This window comes from Mirounga angustirostris, unplaced genomic scaffold (assembly GCF_029215605.1).
Source record: "Mirounga angustirostris isolate CCGP_5_RB_7025 unplaced genomic scaffold, mMirAng1.0.hap1 SCAF_4, whole genome shotgun sequence".
Taxonomy (NCBI): Eukaryota; Metazoa; Chordata; class Mammalia; order Carnivora; family Phocidae; genus Mirounga; species Mirounga angustirostris.
In genome coordinates, this window is record NW_026991712.1 from 141,817,701 (window position 1) to 141,840,440 (window position 22,740).

Here is a 22,740-nt window from a genome sequence, read left to right on the forward strand (position 1 = left end):
GGCCCCACCTCTAAATACTATCACATTGGTAATTAAGATTTCAACATATGTATTTTGGGAGGATACAAACATTTAATCCACGATGGTCAGAATCGAGATTGATAATTCAGTAGCTCAACAATGCTCATCATTGTGCTTTGTATCTTTGTGTTCTATCATTCTCCACATGATCACAAGTTCTCTGCTGGTTCTTAATGATTGGTTGCCAAATACGTTGCTTAAAGAAATTGTCTTAGCCAGCAAACAGGATCTTCTTGGGCATCTCTTTTATTAGGGAGACATGTTTTTTCTTTAGATCCTATTAAAACTGGTTACATTTTATGCTCCAGCGGCAAAAAATTCTAGAAAAGCAAGTTCCTATAATTTTAGACCCTTATAAAAAGCAGCAGGCTCTGCCAGACAGGAAGAAACTGAGAAAAGGTTATTGAGAAGAAAAACTAATGAGTTGTCAACCCCTTTACCCCTTAATTAATTTCAGGACAGGTTTTATTTGGTAAGCATATAGTAGGTGCTTTATAGTTGATTTAATGCTTATAATTTTACTCTATAAATGGAAAAATGAGGCAGATGATTACATAGGAAACAGAGTCAACCTGAATTGTAAATGAATCCGAAGTCTGAAATGCAGAAAAGAGCTCTAGAAGTACACATTTGAATTATTTATGTGCCTATACATCTTCTTACTAGCTGTGTTTACACTGGGGGCAAGTCCTTTAGTCTCCCTGATCCTCTGTCTCCCTATCTACATGAATAATTAAATAAAGCCCTAGTCTCCTAAGCTTTTTGTGAGTTTTAAAACAGGTAATATTCATGTAGGCATCTAAAATAATAGCAGACATATTATAGGCTTGTCCCCACTGTTGATTTAAGTCAAATCTGGGTCATCTGTTTAAAGACTTTTGCTTTTTCCCCCACTATTACAACTATTCTGAAAATCAAGTGCATCACAGAAAGAAGACTCTAGAACCAGAGGATCTGAATCCTATCTCTAACTCCTTTTTATTTTTTCCCTGTGATCCTAACAAGCAAATCTTCCTCTCTGGCTTGTAAAATTGATTGTCCCTATTTATAGAGTATCACAAGAACTCATATCAATCAGTCATTGTGCCTATCCTATAGTAGGCACTCAATCAGTGAATGAGCAGCATCTTCAAAGTATTTGGGGGGGGTAGAAATATGATTAAGATACCAGATATAAGTGAAGATGAGGAGAAACTAGAACTCTCATACACTGCCACTGGATGTACAGTTGTACAACTACTTTGGAAGTTTCTAAAATATTAAACATACACTTACTATACTATCCAGCCATTTTTACTCCTAGATATTTACTCAGAGAAAGGAAATATATATCCATACAAAGACTTGTACATAAATGTTCATAGTTTTTTTTTTTTTTTGCAATTGCTCCAACTGAAAGCAACCCAGATATCCATCAACTAGTAAAAGGATAAACACATTGCAATGTAAATCCACACAATGAAATATACTTGGCAATAAAAGGAAATAAAAAATAACTGTTAGTCCATGAAACAGCATGGATGAATCTTAAAACAATTATGCTGAAACATTCTAGACCGAAAACATAATATATAATGATTCCATTTATATAAACATCTAGGGGATATAAATTAATTGATAGTGGCAGAAAGCAGATCAGGAGTTGCTAGGGATAAGGATCAGGGAAGTACAGGAAGGAATGATTACCAAGGGACATAAAGCTTTAGGAGGTGATTGGTATGTTCACTATTCTGATTACTGTGATGGTTTCATAGTTATATATATTTGTCAATCATATCAATTGTGCACTTTAAACATGTACAGTTTATTTTATGTCAGTTATACAGCAAAAGGTTTAAAAAAAAAAAAGATGGTAAAAGTCATAACCCAGTAGGTGCACTCTTCTGAAGCATAGAGATACAACCAAATGATTAAGTTAAGTGGACCAGGAACAATTACCATGTAAATGCATTTGTAGGTCAATGACTAACCGAAGTCTAATGAATTATTTTAACCTACATGAGGATTTTCAAGAAAAGTGGCTTTGGAGCTAGGATGTGGTCTCAATTAGAATCTTAAGCAAAATAGGGCGTGCCTGGATTCACAAGTCTCACCTTGCTTAATTGAAGTGAGTCTTGCCTTTGCTGTGGAGCTGGGAGCTTGCTTGTGCTTTCAATTGTCCCCATTTTGCTTGATCCAGAGCTCTTGATTTATTGCTAATCCCTCCACCCCCTTGCAATTTGATGGCCATGTTCTACTTCTCAAGCACCTCTCTAGCTTATTATTTCTTTAATTGCACCCCTTACCCATGCTGCTCTCCTTGGTCACATTTGCCCAATTAGTTTCTTAATTTTAGACCAGGGACATAGCCTTGTGCATCACAGTTTAACTGCCCTGACACTCAAAATGATGAACGTAAATAAATACCTTTAACAGAGGTTGCTCTTCCCATTCCAATTCCAAGACAAACTTGTAATCTTATAGATGGTTCTGTAATCTAGTATCTTATTTTTGGAGAAAAAAATTAAAACTCATAAGTGGATAGAACAGAGCAGAAATATAGCTTTCAGGGTGACTTAGGTGGAAAATATATGGGAGAAAGAAAGGTCACATTTCAATTACAGAAAAATATAGTGTGTGTGTGTGTGTGTGTGTGTGTGTGTAGAGTTGCCTATGTGTGCTCAGACTTGCTAAACTCTTTCTGTTTGGAGAGCCTTGGCAAGGCATTCTATTCCAGATGTGCTTTACACTGCCCATCTCCTTTCAAAACAACTCTTATCTTCCTTTTCCTCTCCTGGCAAGGGATTGTGGTGAAAAGGAAGATGTCAAGATTCTGAGTGAAGATGAAGACTAAGTTATTTAGAAACCAACAATAGGAGGTAACCCAATGTAGGTGATATCCAGCCTTACCTCTGGGTATTTCTTGCTCCAAATGTTGGGTGATATTTTCTGCCATTCAAAAGTCTTATGGAAGGGGATGTGTTTCATGAGGTCAGCATGGTCTTGAATTCTATTTAAGATGTTAAGAGTCCTCATTTAATCCAGTCTTTTCATTTTACAGGTAGAAAAATTTAAAACTCAGAGAAAATTATTTGCCTAGGTCACACAGTTAAAAGAAATGGTTGGGGAAAAGGAAAACTTCTCTGGGGAATAAAGAAGCCAGACAGTGAGCTGGACTTAAGCAGTATGCATCAATGGCAGCTGACGCCTAAAGGTGAACAGACAAGGAACATTCAAGTGATGCTGAAAATAAGGGCAACAAAAAGGCTGTTGAAGATTGTTGACTGGTTCAACCTGCTGCTGGATGGGCCTCTTGTTGAATGTGGTTTCTCAAACAACCATCTCTAGTGGACGATGCAAAGCAGGGCAAACACTCAAAATTCAAACAGAAAATTGTTTCCTGTGGGCTGGCAAGACACAAAATCAAAAAGCTCTGTAAATCTGGACTCCCATATGTGATTCTCAGCTGGTGTGAGTCCCTGAATAAATTACATGCAGCCACAGAAATTAATGCTACACACATGGGGACTCAACTTGAAAGGAAGAACTGCATCTGAGAGGACTCTGCCAGGCATTAAGGAACTCTGGAAAGTAGACAGAATCCACATTGATATGGTATGCTAGCTATGGAAGACCCCCAGTGACATTATGAGCAAGCACAGGAATAATGTATAATAAATGAGCAATGACACAAATTGAAAGAAGAGCAAAAAAGCAATAAAATGGTGCCTTAATATTCAGTTTTCAATAGTTGGGTGGACTAGGTGGGTGTTAACTCTCACTTTCCTGCCCATCGGAAATACTGCCTTGTTCTGAGTGAATTTAATGCTCTTTACACCCCCTTAAAGCCTGTAGTCAAATGATTTAGGATGACCCCTTTTCCTTATGGCCTCGTGCTAATTGACTTGAGAGTGAGTTACAGTCCCAAGAGAATAGCAGCCACACACTGGGTGTATTTTTAATGTCAATTTCTGCAGGAGCTTTTACATAAGGAAATTGTTGTAACAATTATTCTATCCTGGGCCATAGGATAGATATTGATTTTTAGCCTATTAGATGAAGAAGAATGGATGGGTCTATGTAAATGCAAAATGGGATGACAGTCACCTGCGTCTTTATGTAAAGCAGTGATACCCAGATACTTGGGGAGTTGTGTTATTTTTACTGCTCTTTGGAGAGTCTTATAGATTTGGAAAGCTGGGAAACAAGGCAGCTAAAGGATGTTTATGGCTATAATTATAGGGCTAATAAATAGAATTGAGATTAGTAAACTCCTAAGTAAGGAATATCAACACATGTACCCAGAAATGCGTTCTTTTTGTCATTAATAGTGGCTTTTTGTATTTCTGACAAGTCTAAAATGTCCAGGAGACAGAGTTGTCATGGTGTACAACTCAAGGAGCAAAATTCACCAGCAGGATTGCCTGGAGAGACCATAAATACTCAACTGAAAGGGTGCCTGGGTAGCTCAGTGGGTTAAGTGGCTGACTTCGGCTCAGGTCATGATCCTGGGGTCCTGGGATTGAGCCCCAAATCTGGCTCCCTGCTCAGTAGGGAGTCTGCTTCTCCCTCTCACTCTGCTCCTCCCCACCCCACTCGCTTGCACTCTCCCTCTCTCAAATAAATAAAATCTTTAAAAAATATATTGTGTAAGACTGATGAATCACAGACCCGTACCTCTGAAACAAATAATAAATTATATGTTAAAAAAAAGAAGAAGAAGATAGTAGGAAGGGAAAAAATGAAGGGGGGGGGAATCAGAGGGGAAGACAAACCATGAAAGACTATGGACTCTGAGAAACTAAGGGTTCTAGAGGGGAGGGGCGTGGGGGGATGGGTTAGCCTGGTGATGGGTATTAGAGGACACGTATTGAATGGAGCACTGGGTGTTATATGCAAACAATGAATCATGGAACACTACATCAAAAACTAATGATGTAATGTATGGTGATTAATATAACATAATAAAGTTAAAAATCCACAAGAAACTAATAATTACAGATACTTGTTAAAATGTTAACATTATTATATTGAAATATATTTACATAAAGAAAAAAATGTAAAAAAAATACTTAATTGAAAATCATGTCCTACATTGCAGCATAGAAGATATAATGTAAGTATGCATTTGAAAGGTGCAATACAAGGATATGTTAGAAATAGGAATTCAAATTCCAAATTTGAAAATAATTTACTTAAAAACACCTAAAGTTAACTAAAGTTTATCTCTATAGTGACATCATTCTATTTAGATTTGTTGGATTTGTTTTCTTGGGTGGAAATGGAAAGATGGAATACATTATGCAAGAGACAGGGATCTGATATAAGTTTTGGTCAGAGGAAACAAAAAAAGCCCTGCATTGCTAAAGCAGGCAACTTAAACAATATATGCCAGAGAAATATGGACCTAAATTTATAGAAACAGACATTTTGGTAAGAGAGGAAAAGCCAAAACATGTTTCACATTTTGCCCAAGGTCTATATCCTAAAGTGGGTGAAGGGCCAGATCTTAGAGGTCAATTAGGATACAATCTTTCAAGAAAAAAAGTAAGACCCAGGTTGGGAAGATGAAAGATTAGGAGGATCTTGAGCTCATCTCCAACAGATTAATGGAGGCAATAATTACATCTATGCAACAAACTCTAAAAACAACCACAAAGACTGGCATAACAAATCTTATATAGCTAGTCATAGAGAAAAGGTGACATTGAAAAGGGTAGGAGTGGTGGAGGTGCAGTTGAGAATCAAACCTGGGGTGTGACTAACCACAAATAGGAGGGACATCACAAGCCCAAAGGAGTGCAGGGATCAGAACTCACACTGGGCATTCCAAGCCCTGGAGACTTACACTGGGTAGATGAATCCCCATAACATTGACCTTTGAAAATCAGTGAGGCTTAACTCCAGGAGCTTTGAAAATCAGTAAGGCTTTCCTCTAAGAGAGCCAGGGGATGATAGGAAATCAAGCCCCCACCCTTAAATGACTCAGCCTAAGACACAGCACAGAAATATCAGCTTAAAAACACCTGGGGTATACATGAAGGGACTATATTGACTAATCTTAAGACATGTGCCAGAGTGGCAGGGATCTGTAGGAGATTCCTCCAAGAACAGGTGCTAGTGGGTGCCATTTTTCTTACCCTCCTTCAGAAGAGATAGCCAGACACTTGTGGAAGCCAGTTTTAACATTCTCCATCTACCTTGCTAACACTGTGTGCCCCAACCCAGCATTCCCCTGCAGACCCCTCCCCACCCAACCTGTCTGCTTTGGCAGGTGTTTCTCCAAAGCAGCTTCTCCCTGCTACACACAGCAGGCAGACATAGTTGGAACTGATGCCACAACAAAGTGACCCCTTCCCTGGAGGGTGGTGGGGGATGGGGGTAGAGATAACTCCACACATCAGAGTGTCTAGTTTCTGCAGCTGAGTCTCTTAGCTGTCTGTGTAGGGAGCAAGCCCTACCATTTGGTGCACTGGTAGCTATGGCAAAGGATAATTACAGACAGCTAGGCTAAGTGCAGGTGCCACCCACCAATAAGCCTAGGCAGCTGTAGCCAACCCTCTTAAATGTGTGGGGACAAACCCTGCTCAGTGCCTCCACAATGGGCAAATCAGGTCATTGCAGCTGGCTCGGCTGAAGGCCAGCCACATCCACCAGCAAGACCACAGAAACTGTGGCTCAGAACAATAGGAGAATGCATGATGACTGTACAGAGGACAGGCCCCTGGAGTGCCTGATTCTACTAACCAGTAGAAATTGCATTATAGGACACCATAGGACCTCTTCTACACAAGGCCACTACTTTCAAATGAGGAGACATGGCTTTCCTACCTAATACACAGAAACAAACACAGTTAGACAAAAAGAGGGGACAGAAGAATATGTCTCTGAAAAACAAGAATCACAGAAAAAGAGCTAAATAAAATGGATATAAGCAATATGCCTGATAAAGAGTTCAAAGTAATGATCATAAATATACTACCAGACTTGAGAAAAGAGTGGATGGACTTGGTGAAAACATCAAAGAAAAAAAAAAAAGATACAATCAGATCCGAAGAATACAATAAATGAAATAAAAAATACAGTAGAGAATAACAGCAGACTAGAAGATGTGAAAGAATGGATCAGTAATCTGAAAGATAAGGTAATGGAAAGCACCCAAACAAAAAGAAAAAAAATTAAAAAAGTGAGAGTAGTTTAAGCATCATCATCAAGTATAATACATTCACATTATAAGGACCCCAGAAGGACAAGAGAGAGAAGAGGGTGGAAAACTTGAAGAAATAATGGCTAAAAACTTCACTAACCTGGGGAAGGAAACAGACATCCAGATGCAGGAAGCACAGAGAGCCCCAAAAAATGAACCTAAGATGAACCATCAAGACACATAATTAAAATGACAAAAAACAACAAAGAATGTTAAAAGCAGCAAAAGAAAAACAATTACATACAAGGGAAACCCCATAAGGCTATTGGCTGGGTTTTTTTTTTAGCAGAAACTTTGCAGGCCACAGGGAGTGGCATGATATATTCAAAATTCTAAAAGGAAAACACCTACAGCCAAGAATATTCTCCTGGTAAGATTATCAATCAAAATTGAAGAAGATAAAGAATTTTCCACAGAAACAAAAGTTAAAGGAGTTCATCACCATGAAACCAGCCTTATAAGAAATATTCAAGGGAATTCTTTAAGGGGAAAGAAAAAGCCATAACTCAAAGAAAATTATTAAAGGAAAAAAATCACAAGTAAAAGCAAACACATAGCAAAGAAAGTAGATTTATAAAGTCAGTATGAAAGTCAAAACAAGAAAGTAGTAAAGTCAATTACATCTACAAAAATTAGTGAAGGGTCTGGGGATACACAAAATAAAAAGATGTAAAATAGGACATATACATAATGCATGGGGAGAGAAGTAATAATTTAGTAGTTTTAGAATGTGTTTGAACTTAAGCAACCATCAAATTTAAATAGAGGCAGAGTTAATACCCATTCTTCTTAAACAATTACAAAAAATACAAGAGGAAGGCAAACTTCCAATTTTATTCTATGAAGGCCATAGCACCTGATACCAAAACCAGATAAAGACACCACAAAAAAGAACTGCTAGCCAATGTCTCTCATGAATATAGAGGCAAAGTCCTCAACAAAATATTACCAAGCCAAAACCAACATTAAAAAAAAATCATAAACCATAATCAAGCAGGATTTATTCCCAGGATGCAAGGGTGGTTTGATATTTGTAAAACAATGTGATGTCACATCAATAAGAGAAAGGATAAAAATCATATGATCATTTTAATACCTGCAAAAAAAAGCATTTGGCAAAGCACAACATCCATTCATGATAAAAACTGCCTGCAAAGTAGGTCTAGAGAGAACATATCTCAACATAATAATGGCCTTATGCAAAAAACCCACGGCCAACATCATACTCAATGGTGAAAAATTGATAGATTTCCGCTAAGGTCAGGAATAAGACAAGGATGTCCACTCTCACCACTTTTATTCAATATATTACTGGAAGTCTTAACCACAACATATTGACAACATAAAGAAATAAAAGGCATCCAAACTGATAAGGAAATAATATTCTATTTGCAGATGGCATGATACTATACATAGAAAACCCTAAAGACCTACCAAAACACAACTAGAACTTATAAATGAATTCAGTAAAGTCACCGGATACAAAATCAATGCACAGAAATCTGTTGCGTTCCTATACACTAATGAAGCAGCAGAAAGTGAAATTAAGAAAACAGTCCCATTTATAATTGCACCAAAAGCAATAAAATATCTAGGAATAAAATTAACCAAGGGGGTAAAAGACTTGTACTCTGAGAACTACAAAACACTGACGAAAGAAATTCAGGATGATGCAAAGAAATGGAAAGACATTCCATTCTCATGGAAGAACAAATATTGTTAAAATGCCCATACTATCCAAAGCAATCTACAGATTTAATGCAGTCCCTATCAAAATACCAACAATATTTTTCACAGAACTAGAACAAGCAATTCTAAGATTTGTACGGAACTACAGAAGACCCTAAATACCCAAAACAGTCTTGAAAAAGAATAAAGCTGTAGGTATTACAATTCCAGATTTCAATTTATATTACACAGCTGTAGTAATCAGTGTCAGTCTGGCACAAAAATAGGCACATAGATCAAAGGAATAGAACAGAATACCCAGAAATAAACCCATATTTATATAGTCAATTAATCTTGGACACAGGAGGAATGAATATACATAGGAAAAAGACCTTCTCTTCAACAAATGGTGTTGGGAGAAACTGGACAGTCAAATGCAAAAGAATCAAACTGGACCCCTTTCTTTCAACATACACAAAAATAAACTCAAAATGGATTCAAGACCTAAATGTGAGACCTGAAACCATAAAAGTCCTTGAAAAGAGCACAGGCAGTAATTTTTCTGACATTGACTCTAGCACCATTTTTCTAGGTAGGTCTCCTGAGGCAAGAGAAACAAAAGCAAAAATAAACTATTGGGATTACATCAAAATAAAAAGCTTCTGCACAGTGAAGGAAACAGTAAACAAAACTAAGAGGCAAATTACTGAATGGGAGAAGGTATTTGCAAATGACATCTCTGATAAGGGGTTAGTATCCAAAACATACAAAGAACTGATACAACTCAATACCCAAAACCAAATATCTAATTAAAAACTGGGCCGAAGGCATGAACAGACATTTCTCCAAAGAAGACATACAGATGGCCAACAGACACATGAAAAGATGTTCATCATTTATCAACAGGGAAATGCAAATCAAAACTACAATGAGATATCTCCTCACCCCTGTCAGAATGACTGAAATCAAAAATACAAAAATCAACTGGTGTTGAGGAGGATGTGGAGAAAAAGGAACCCTCTTATAGTGGTGGTGGGAATGCAAACTAATGCAGCCATTTTGAAAAACAGTATGGAAATTCCTCAAAAAGATAAAAATAGAACTACCCTACAATTCAGGAACTGCACTACTGAGCAAAAATACAAAATACAAAAACACTAATTCAAAGGGATATATTACCTCAATGTTTACTACAGCATTATTCATAATAGCCAAATTTTGGAAGCAGCCCAAGTGTCCATTGATGATGGATGAATGGATAAAGAAGATGGGTATATATACATAATGGAATATTCAGCCATAAAAATAATGAAATCTTCCCATTTGCAACAACACGGATAGAACTAAAGAGTATAATGCTGGGTAAAATGTCAGTCATAGAAAGACAAATACCATATGATTTTGCTCACATGTGGAATTTAAGAAACAAATGAGCAAAGAAAAAAGGGAGAGACAAACCAAGAAGCAGATTCAACTACAGAGAACAAACTGATAGTTACCTGAGGGGGGAGTGGGTGGGAGAATGGGGGAAATAGAGGATGGGGATTAAAGAATACACTTAACATGATGAAAAAAATAAAATTTATATAGAGTGCTATATACATAAGATTTTATATATGAGCCCAATGGTAACTACAGATCAAAAAACCTATGATAGTTACACAAAAAATAGGGGGAAAAGAATCCAAGCATAACACTAAAGAAAGCCATCAAACCACAAGGGAAGAGAGCAAGAGAAGGAGAAAGGAACAGAAGAGAACTATAAAAACAACCAGAAAACAGTTAACAAAATGGAATGGCATAAGTACATATGTACAAATATTTAAATGTAAATGGACTAAATGCTCAAATCAAAAGACACAGGATGATAGGATGGATGAAAAAACAAAAATAAAAAACAAGACCCAATCTATATGCTGCCCACAAGAGACACTTCAGACCTAAAAATACATACAGACTGAAAGCGGAGGGATGAAAAAAGATATTTTATGAAAATGAAAGAGGAAAAAAAAAGTTAGGGTAGCATTACTTATATCAGGCAAATAGACCTTTAAGCAAAAACTGTAGCAAGAGACAAAGAAGGCATTATATAATGATAAAGGGGTCAATCCAACAACACATTATAACAATTGTAAATATCTATGCACTTAACATAGGGTCACTTTAGTACATGAAGCAATATTAATAGACATAAATGGAGAAATTGACACTAATACAGTAATAGTAGGAAACTTTAACACCTCACTTACATCAATTGATAGATCACCCAGACAGAAAATTAACAAGGATCAATGGTTTTGAATGACACATTTGATCAAATGGACCTAACATATATTGGGAACATTCCATCCAAAACAACAGAATATACTTCCTTTTCAAGTGCGCATAGAATATTCTCCAAAATAAATCATGTTAGACTACAAAACAAGTCTCAATTTATAAGGACTGAAATCATGTCATTTTTTTTCTTTACTAATGACAATAGTATGAAATTAGATATCAATTACAAGAAAAAAATTGGAAAAAAACCCCCACAAATATGTGGAGGCTAAGCATTATTCTACTAATCAAGTGATCAAAGAGGAAATCAAATAATACATGGAGACATATGAAAATGAAAACACAATGGTCCAAAATGTTTGTGACACAGCAAAAGCAGTTCTAAGAGGGAAAGTTATGGTGATACAAGCCTACATCAAGAAACAAGAAAGATCTCAAATAATCAGTCTAACCTTACACCTAAAGGAACTAGAAAAGAACAAAGTCCAAAATTGGAAGGAAATACAGATTAGAGGAAAAATAAATGAAATAGAGACTAAAAAGCAATTGAAAAAAAAAATCAGTGAAATCAATAGTTGCTTTTTTGAAAAGGTTAAACTGATAAACCTTTAGCCAGATTCAGAAACAAATTTAAAAAGACAACTCAATAAAATCAGAAGTGAAGGAGGAATAACAACACTACAGAAATAGAAACAATTATAAAGTAATGCTATGAAAACAATATGCAAACAAATTGGACAAACTAAAACAAACAGATAAATCCCCAGAAGCATACAAACTTCCAAAACTGAATCAAGGAGAAATAGAAAACTTGAATAAACCAATAACTAGTAACAATATTGAATGAATAATCAAGAAACTCCAGACAAGCAAAAGTCCAGGACCAGATGGCTCTACAGGTGGACTCTAACAAACATTTAAAGAGGAATTAATACCTGTTCTTCTTAAACTATTCCAAAAAATAGAAGAGAATGGAAGTTCTCCAAATTCATTCTAGGGTGTCAGCATTATCCTCATATCAAAACCAGACAGACACTACAAAAAACAAACAAAAACTACAGGCCAATATCCCTGATGAACACAGATGCAAAAATCCTCAACAAAATATTAGCAAACCAACAATACATTTAAAATCATTAAATACATTAAAAATCATTCATGACAATAAGTGGTATTTATTCCAGGGATGCAAGAGCGCTTCGGTATTTACCAATCTATCAATGTGATACATCACATTAACAAGAGGAAGGATAAAAATAATATCATCAATAGATGCAAAAAAGCATTTGACAAAATACAACATCCACTCATGATAAAAAAAACTCTCAACACAGTAGGTTTAGAGGGAACATACCTCAACATAATAAAGGTCATATATGGAAAACCCACAGCTAACAGCATACTCAGTGGTGAAAAACAGAGATTTTCCTCTAAGATCAGGAACAAGACAAAGATGTCCACTCTGACCATATTTATTCAACACAGTAGTGGAAATTGTAGCATCAGCAGACAGGAAATAAAGGGCATCCAAATTAGTAAGAAAAATGTTAAATGGTTACTATGTGCTGATGACACGATACTATATATAGAACCCCGAAGACTGCATCAAAAAAAACTGATAAAAGAATTTAGTAAAGTTGCAGAATATACAGAAATCTGTTGCATTTCTGCACATGAGTAACAAAGTAGTGAAAAGGAAAGTTGAGAAAACAATCTTATTTAAAATTGCACAAAAAAGAATAAAATACCTAGGAATAAATTTAACCAAGGAGGTGAAAGACCTATACTCTGAAAATTATAAAACACTAATGGCAGTAATTGAAGATGATACAAACAAGTGGAAAGATAAACCATGCTCCTAGACTGGCAAAATTAATACTGTTAAAATGTCTATGCTATTCAAAGCCATCTACAGCTTCAATGCAATCCCTATCAAAAGTATAAATCAAACCACATTGAGATATCACCTCACAGCAGTCAGAATGGCTAGCATCAAAAAGACAATAATGTATTTCACAGAATAGAACTAATAACCCAAAAATTCACATGGAACCACAAAGACTTTGAATATCCCAAGAAATCTTAAGAAAGAACAAAGCTGGATGTATCACAATCCTGTTTGAAGATATATTACAAAACTGTAGTAGTCAAAAAAGTATGGTATGGGCAAAAAATAAGCACATAGGTCAGTGGAAAAGGATACAGACCCAAGAGGTAAACCCATGGTTATATGGTCAATTAATCTATGACAAAGAGTCAAGACTATACAATGGGGAAAAGACAGTCTCCTCAATAAATAGTGTCAGGAAAACTGTGCAGCTACATTCAAAAGAATGAAATTGGGCCACTTTCTGACATCATACACAAAACTACACTTGAAAAGAATTAAAGACCTAAATGTGAGACCTGAAATCATAAAAGTCTTAGAAGAAAACATAGGTAGTACTCTTTTATTATTCATCAGCTGTAGCAACATATTTATGGATAGATCTCCTTAGGCAAGAGAAACAAAAGAAAATTAAACTATTGCAACTACACAAAAGTAAAATCTTTTGCACAGCAAAGGATACCATCAACAAAACAAACAGGCAATCTACTGAATAGGACAAGATATTTGCAAATGATATATCTGATAAATGGTTAATATCCAAAACATGCAAAGAACTGATACAACTCAATGCCAAAAAAAACACAGCCTAACTAAAAAGTGGGCAGAAAACAAGTCAGGGGGATGATGGTGCAAATTAGGAGGACTTTAGGCTTACCTTGTCCCACAAATACAACTAGATAACTATCAAATAATCCCAAATACTTCAGAAATCAACATAAAGACTGGCAGAACAAACTGCACAACTAAAGGTAGAGAATAGGTCACACTGAAGAAGGTAGGAAATGTGGGGATGTTGTCTGGGAGACAAAGGGATAATGGTTGCTGAGATGGGAGGGAGCAACAGTCATGAGAAGTGAGAAACAGACTACCAAACAGAGGAGTGAGTGGGGAAAAATTAATTCACCTAGCAATGGCGTGGAGAGTGAGAGGGACTGAATTTTGTGAGTACTTGCAATGAGTGGTGTTCTACATCTGGAATTTTAAAGGTCACTGGGCTTGGCTCTGATAGAGCTCAGAGGCCATTGGAGCTGCTTTTGGAGAGAAGGCAGGGAAAACAGCCCATGGACAGACAGTGTGGAAGCAGCAATCTGAAGAGCGCCTGGGACAAACAGTAGGGAGATTAGTTGCTCATCTTGGAGTGAATCCCAGAAAGGCGGCATTCATGGAAAGGTCCCTCCTAGAACAAAGGAACTGGCAGACACCATTTCCCTCCCTCACCCCGCAGCATAAAGACACGGCCACCTGCAGGAATAAGCACAACTTGACACTCCCTACCTAACTTGCTTAGCCCTACCCATGATGCTCCAATGAAACCCCCCCTTCCCAGATACACTTGCCTCAGTCCTAGTGCAGCAGGCCCCCTCCTCCAGAAGACCAGCCCAAACCCCTGCCCACATTGCATCTCCAAACCCAGGAGTTTTGCAGGGCCTCAGTTATAGTGTAGTGGCAACACCTCTCATTTCACAAGCAGACCAGAGCCCACGTAGTTAAAACTTTCCTTATTCAGGCCAAGCACTAAACACTGCCCACAACAGGCAAAGAGAGCCTCTGCATATAATTGGCCTGAAGGTTAAAGCAGCCAGAACACAAAAACAGAGCACATGAAGGACACATTGGAGACACTCCCTGAAGCATCAGGCCCTGGGGAACAGGGGCCACTACACACCAGGGCACTGCAGGACCTCTTTTTTATAAGACCATTACCCTTAAGAACCCTTAAGGATAACTGACTTTCCTAACACAGCAGGCACAGAGACTTTGGCAAAATAAGACATAAGAGGAATTTGTCCCAAATGAAATAGTAGGACAAGGCCACAGCCAGGGACCTAAGTGTAACAGATATAATGAACATGCCTGCTAGAGAATTTAAAGTAATGATCATAAAGTTACTCACTGGACTTAAGAGTGGAAGGCATCAGTGAGACCCTTAACACAGAGATAAGGAATAACATAGCAGAGATAAAGAGCTCAGTAAACAAAATAATAAACACACTTGATGGAATGAACAGCAGGCTGGAAGAAGCAGAGGAACAAATTAATGACCAAGAAGACAGAGTAATGGAAAGTAATCAAGCTGAATAAAAGAGAGAAAAAAAGAATTATGCAAAATGAGAACAGACTTCGGGAACTCAGTAACTCCATCAAATGTAATAACATTCATATTATAGGAGTCCCAGAAGAAGAGAAAGAAAAGGGGGAAGAAAATTTATCTGAAGAAATAATAGGTGAAAACTTCCCTAATCTGGGGAAGGAGACAGATTTCCAGATCCAGGAGTCTCAGAGAACTCCCAACAAAATCAACAAAAGCAGATCCACACCAAGACATATTGTAATTAAACTGGCAAAATATAGTGATAAAAAAAAAATTCAAAGCAGCAAGACAAAAGCCAACAGTAAAATACAAGGGAAGCCCAGTAAGGTTTTCAGGGGGCTTTTTCAGCAGAAACTTTCCTAGCCAGAGGAGAGTGGTATGATATATTCAAAATGCTGAATGGGACAAATCTGCAACCAAGAATACTCTATCCAGCAAGTCTATCATTCAGAAGAGAAGGAAAGATAAAAAGTTTCCCAGACAAACAAAAACTAAAGGAGTTCATGATCACTAAGTTAGCCCTGCAAGAAATGTGAAAAGGAAAGACCAAAAGTGACAGTACGAAAGTTGGAAAAGCAGTAAAAATGAGTATTTTTAAAAATATACCAGTTAAGGAACACACAAAAGGATGTAAAATGTGATACCATATACCTAAAATGTGAGGAGGAGAGGAGTAAAAAATGAGTTCCAACTTAAATGACCATCAACTTAATATAGACTGCTATATGCTGAGGATATTATATACAAACTAATAGGAACCACAAATCAAAAGCCACTAATAAATACACAGAGAAAAAAATCCAGATATATTACTAAAGAAAACAAGCAAACCTGTAAGAAAGAAAGAGATGAAAGGATCAATGAAAATCTTCAGAAACAACCCCCAAAGAGGTAATAAAATGGTAATACATATCAATAATTACTCTGAATGTAAATGAAATAGGTGCTCCAATCAAAAGACATGGGGTGACAGAAAGGATAAAAAAAAAAAAAAGACTCATCTATAAACTCATAACAAAAGACTTATTTTAGACCTAGAGACACCTGCAGATTGAAAGTGAGGAAACGAAAAAACATTTATCATGCAAATGGATGTAAAAAAAAAAAAAAAGCCAGAGTAGTGATACTTATATCAATGAAATAGATTTTAAAACAAAGTCTATAACAAGAGACAAAGAAGGACACTATGTAATCATAAACGAGACAATACAAGATGTGACAATTGTAAATATTTTGTACCCAACATGGGTGCACTCAAGTACTTAAAACAGTTAATAACAAAAGAACTAATCAATAATATTATAATATATATAGTATATATTTAGCATACATATAATATATACTGTAATATTAAAAGTATTATTTGAATAACACACTTGCACCAGATGGATTTAACAGATCCATTCAAAACATTTCATCCTAAAATAGGAGAATACACATTCTTTTCAAGTATACATGGAACATTTCACAGAATAGATCACATATTAGGCTACAAAATAAGCTTCAACAAATTCAAAAAGATTGAAGTCATTCCATGCATCTTTTCTGACCGCAAGGCTATGAAAATATAAATCAACCATAAGAAAAAATCTGGAAAGGCCAGAAATATATGGAGTTTAGATAACATGCTGCCAAACAATGAATGGGTCAACTAGGAAATAAAAGAAGAAATTAAAAATTACATGGAACCAAATTAAATGAAAACACAACAGTCCAAAATCTTTGGGATGCAACAAAAGCAGTTCTAAGAGGGAAGTTAATAGCAATACAGGCCTATCTCAAGAGGCAAGAAAAATCTCAAATAAACAACCTAACCTTACATCTAAAAGAGCTAGAAGAACAAACAAAACCTAAAACCAGCAGAATGAAGAAAATAATAAAGATTAGGTTAGACTTATATAGAAACTAAAAAAAAAAAAAAATAGAACAGATCAATGAACCAGGAGCTGGTTCTTTGAAAAAAATTAGTAAAATTGATAAACTTCTAGCCAGACTTATCAAGAGAAAAAGAGAAAGAACTCAAATAAAATCACAAATAAGAGAGGAGAAATAACAACCAACACCACAGAAATACAAATAAGAGAATATTATGAAAAACTATATACCAACAAATTGGACAACCTGGAAGAATGGATAAATTCCCAGAATCATATTCATGATCAAAACTTAAACAGTAAGAAATAAAAAATTTGAACAGACTAATAAGCAGCAAAGAAATTGAATCAGTCATCAAAAAACTCCCAACAAACAAAAGTTCAGGGCCAGATGGCTTCACAGGTGCATTCTACACATTTATAGTTAATACCTATTCTCAAACTATTCAAAAAAAAAAGGAAAGAAAACTTCCAAATTCATTCTATGAGGTTAGCATTACTATGATACCAGAACCAGATAAACACACCATTAAAAATTTAAATAAATAAATAAATAAGTAAGTAAGTAAGTAAGTAAGAGAGAGAGAGAGAACACTACAGGCCAATATTCCTGATGATCATAGAGGCAAAATCCTCAACAAAATACTAGCAAACCAAATCTAAAAATACATTTAAAATATCATTCACCACGATCAACTGGGATTTATTTCTAGGTTGCAAAGGTGGTTCAATATTCACAAATCAATGTGATACATCACATCAATAAGAGAAAGGATAAAAATCATATAATCATTTCAAGAGATACAGAAAAAGCACTTGACAAAGTACAACAGCCATTCATAATAAAAGCCCTCAACAAAGTAGGTTTAGAGGGAGCATACTTCAACATAATAAAGACCATATATGAAAATCCTAGTTAACATCATACTTAATGGGAAAAAAACTGAGCTTTTTCCCTAAAGTCAGGAACAAGACAGGGATGTCCACTCTCGTCACTTTTATTCAACATAGTACTGGAAGCCCTAGCCACAGCAATCAGACAACAAAAGAAATAAAACATCCTAGTTGGTAAGGAAGAAGTAAAACTTTCACTTTTTGCAGAAGACCCGATACTATATAGAGAGAGCCTGAAAAACTCCACCAAAAAACTACTAGAACTGATACATTCAGTAAAGTCACTGGATACAAAAATCAGTATACAGAAATCTATTGCATTTCTATCCACCAATAATGAAGCAGCAGAAAGAGAAATTAAGGAATCAATCCCATTACAACTGCACCAAAAACAAGATACCTAGGAAGAAACCTAATCAAAGAGGTGAAAGATGTGTACTCTAAAAACTGTAAATTTAAGACAACACAAAGAAATTGAAAGACATTCCATGCTCATGGATAGGAAGAATAAATATTGTGAACATGTCTATACTATCATGCACACTGAATGCAATCCCTATCAAAAATACAACTTTTTTTTTTTTTTTTACAGAACTAGAGCAAACAATCCTAAAACTTCTATGGAACCAGAAAAGACCTTGCATAGCCAAAACAATCTGAAAAAAGAAAAGCTGGAGGCATCACAAGTCTGGATTTCAGGTTATTACAAAGCTATAGTAACAAAACAACATGGTACTGGCACAAAAATAGACACATAGACCAATGGAGCAAAATAGAAAACCCAGAAATGAATCCACAACCATATAAGGTCAATTAATCTGTGAGAAAACAGAAAAGAATATCTAACGAGAAAAACACAGTCTTTTCAACAAATGGTGTGGGAAAACTGGCCAGCACATGCAAAAGAATGAAACTAGACTACTTTCTTTCACTGTACCCAAAAATAAATTAAAATGGATTAAAGACCTAAATGTGAGACCTGAAACCATAAAAATTCTCCAAGAGGATACAGGCAGTAATTTCTCTGACATTGGCAGTAGCAACTTTTTCCTAGATATGTCTCTTGAGACAAGGGAAACAAAAGCAAAAATAAACTACTGGGACTACATCCAAATAAAAACCTTCTGCACAGCAAAAGAAACAATCAAAAAAAAAAAAAAAACTAAAAGGGAACCTACTGAATGGGAGAAGATATTTTCAAATCTCTGATAAAGGGTTAGTATCCAACATATATAAAGAACTTATAAAACTCAACACCCCAAAAATAATCCAATTGAAAAATGGGCAGAAGACATAAAAAGACATTTCTTCAAAGAAGACATACAGATTGTCCAATATACACATGTACAGATGTTTACCACTTATCATCAGGGAAATGCAAATCAAAACTACAATGAGATATCACCTGATACCTGTCAGAATGACTAAAATAAAAAACACAAGATAAAACAGGCGTTGACAAGAATGTGGAAAAAAGGGGACCTTCTTGCACTGTTGGAGGGAATACAAACTGGAGCAGCCCCTGTGGAAAAGAGTATGGAGTTTCCTCAAAGAGTTCAAAATAGAACTACCTTATGATCCAGGAATCACACTGTTGGGCATTTAACCCCAAAAGACAAAAACACTAATTCAAAGGGATACATGCACCCTATGTTTATTGCAGCCTTATTTACAGTAGCCAAGATATGGAAGCAGCCCAAGTGTCCTTCAACTGATGAATGAATAAAGAAAATGTGGTATACATATACAATGGAATATTATTCATCCTTGGAAGGGATAAAACCTTGTCATTTGAAGCAATATGGATGAAGCTAGAGTGTATAATGCTAAGTGAAGTCAGTCAGAGAAAACACACCATATGATTTCACTCATATGTGGAATTTAAGAAAAAAATGAGTAAAGGAAAAAAAGACAAACCAACAAACAGGCTCTTAATTATAGAGAATAAACTGATGGTTACCAGAGTGGAGGGAGATGGTGGTTGGGTTAAATAAGTTAAATAGGTTAAATAGGGATTAGAGAGTGCACTTGTTGAGCACTGGGTGATATATGGAATTGTTGAATCACTACATTGTAAACCTGAAACTAGTAACACTATATGTGAACAAACTGGAATTAAAATAAAAACTTAAAAAAAATGGGCAGAGAATCTGAGCAGACATTTTTCCAAAAGAGGGTATATTAATGGCCAAGAGACACATGAAAAGATACTCAGCACCACTAATCATTGGGGAAGTGGAAATCAAAACCACCATGAGGTAGTACCTCACAGCAATCAGATGACTAGTATCAAAAAGACAAGAAATAATAAGTGTTGGTGAGGATTTGAAGAAAAAGGATCCTTGTGCTCTTTTGATAAGAGTGTAAATTTGTGCAGCTGCTGTGGAAAATAGGATGGAGGATCCTTTAACAGTTAAAATAGATGTACCATATTTCCACTACTGGGTATTTACCCAAAGAAAATGAAAACATTAAATCAAAAAGATGTATGTGTCTCTATGTTTATTACAACATTATCTACAATAGCTAAGATATGGAAGCAACCTAAGTGTCCCTCAAGAGATGAATGGATAAAGAAGATGTGGAATATTACTCAGACATAAAAAAGAATGAAACCTTGCCCTTTAAGACAACATGGATGGACCTTCAGGGTATTATGCTAAGTGAAATAAGTCAGGCAAAGAATACCATATGATTTTACTTATATGTGGAATCTAAAAGCAAACAAAAATACAAAAAGATTCTTAAATTAAGAGAAAAAACTGGTAATTGCCAGAGGGGAGGTGAGTTGGAGGAGTGAAATAGGTGAAGGGAATTAAGAGGTACAAACTTCCAGTTATAAAATAAGTTACACAGATGAAAAATACAGCATAAGGAATATAGTCAACAATACTGAAACAATCCTGTATGATGACAGATGGTGACTACGCTTAACATAGTATTGAATAATGTATAGAATTGTTGAATCAATGTTATACACCTGAATGTAATATAACCTTTTATATCAACTATACTTCAATAAAAAAATAAATACATAAGTAAATATCAGGAAAAAAAACTCAATTTCACTAAAGGGATAATTGGATTTGCAATGATTTTTATAACCTACAATCCACTGTTCATTCATTCACCAAGTGAGAATACATTAGATGTGTCGAGATGGAGTATTTTGTCTAAGGTCACAAAGTTAGTATTTTCCAGAACCAAGCCAAGAATCAAGATCTGTTGGTCCCTGAGCCATGGGATTTCTTCTGAACTGGAATAGCCCTCTTCCCTCACCAGATAGGGCAAATCCCTGGCATCTCACAACCTCCTTTTGGGTCTCATGGTAAACATTTCTCATCAGTCACAATACTTTTCAGGATGAAGCCCATGTCAACTAAGTTTCTCTTCAAACAGCCCTGAAGCAGCTACTGTCATCTGATTGGGATTGGCATAGATCTTGAAAACTGGTTATTTTTGCTTTACACTAAGATGCCTACATAGTCTAAAACCAGGCTAACTTTTTTGCCCTTTTCACTTTTCACTTTGCTTGGATAATAGAACTAGATTGGTCAGCATCATTTGTGCTGATTTTACTTTGCACCACTCTTACCAGCCTGGAGTTTTGCTGGAATCTATGATGCAATGGGGAAACATTTAGCTCTTGAACAGTATTTCATATATCCTAGAGGGAAACTGGGAAAAGGGCAGGGGAGCGGGGAGGCAACACCTTCTAAAATTATTTTTCTTTTAGGGGAACAAAATTTCCTTTAAAATCAAATTGTAAGCCTGAGATTTTATTTTGACTCTTCTTTTAAATATAGTGTGAAATAACTGCCCATGCCTGGCATTTCTCTGCCTGAACAGTACCTCAACTAGTATCTTCACTGACAAATGAGTACTTCTGAAAAATGAGTTTTTTTTTTTTTTTTTTTTTTAAGATTTTATTTATTTATTTGAGAGAGAGAGAATGAGAGACAGAGAGCATGAGAGGGAGGAGGGTCAGAGGGAGAAGCAGACTCCCCGCCGAGCAGGGAGCCTGATGCGGGACTCGATCCCGAGACTCCAGGATCATGACCTGAGCCGAAGGCAGTCGCTTAACCAACTGAGCCACCCAGGCGCCCCTGAAAAATGAGTTTTAAAAATAAGCTAAATAGTTGATAAAGTCTTATGAAGTAAAGCAATAAAATGGCGTAGAAAGGGAATAGGGAATGTGGAGAGAAGACCTGGGTTTATACTGGGAAATGAGTCAGCTTTGTTCCTCTGAATAACTGGAAAGACAGTGAGGATCAAGGTGAAAAGATTTTATATACTGTATATAAAGGCTTCTCAGTTACTATCACTTTTACTAAATTCTTTTTATATAAATTATGACATAATGGGGGACAATGGTTCTACAAGTACCAGACAATAGGCAGGGCTGGCAGAATCCCCATTACTCAGGTGAAGAAACACAGGCTTAGAGAGGTTGTCACACTATTAGCCAGTGGGGCAGTTGGAATGAAATCAAAGTTCTCTGAGTGCAAGATCATGGCACTTTCCACTGACCCTTGGCATTTTAATATACCTGCTCATATGAACCACCTGAAGCTCTTTTACAACTATAGGTTCCTGGACTCCTTGACAAAGGCTG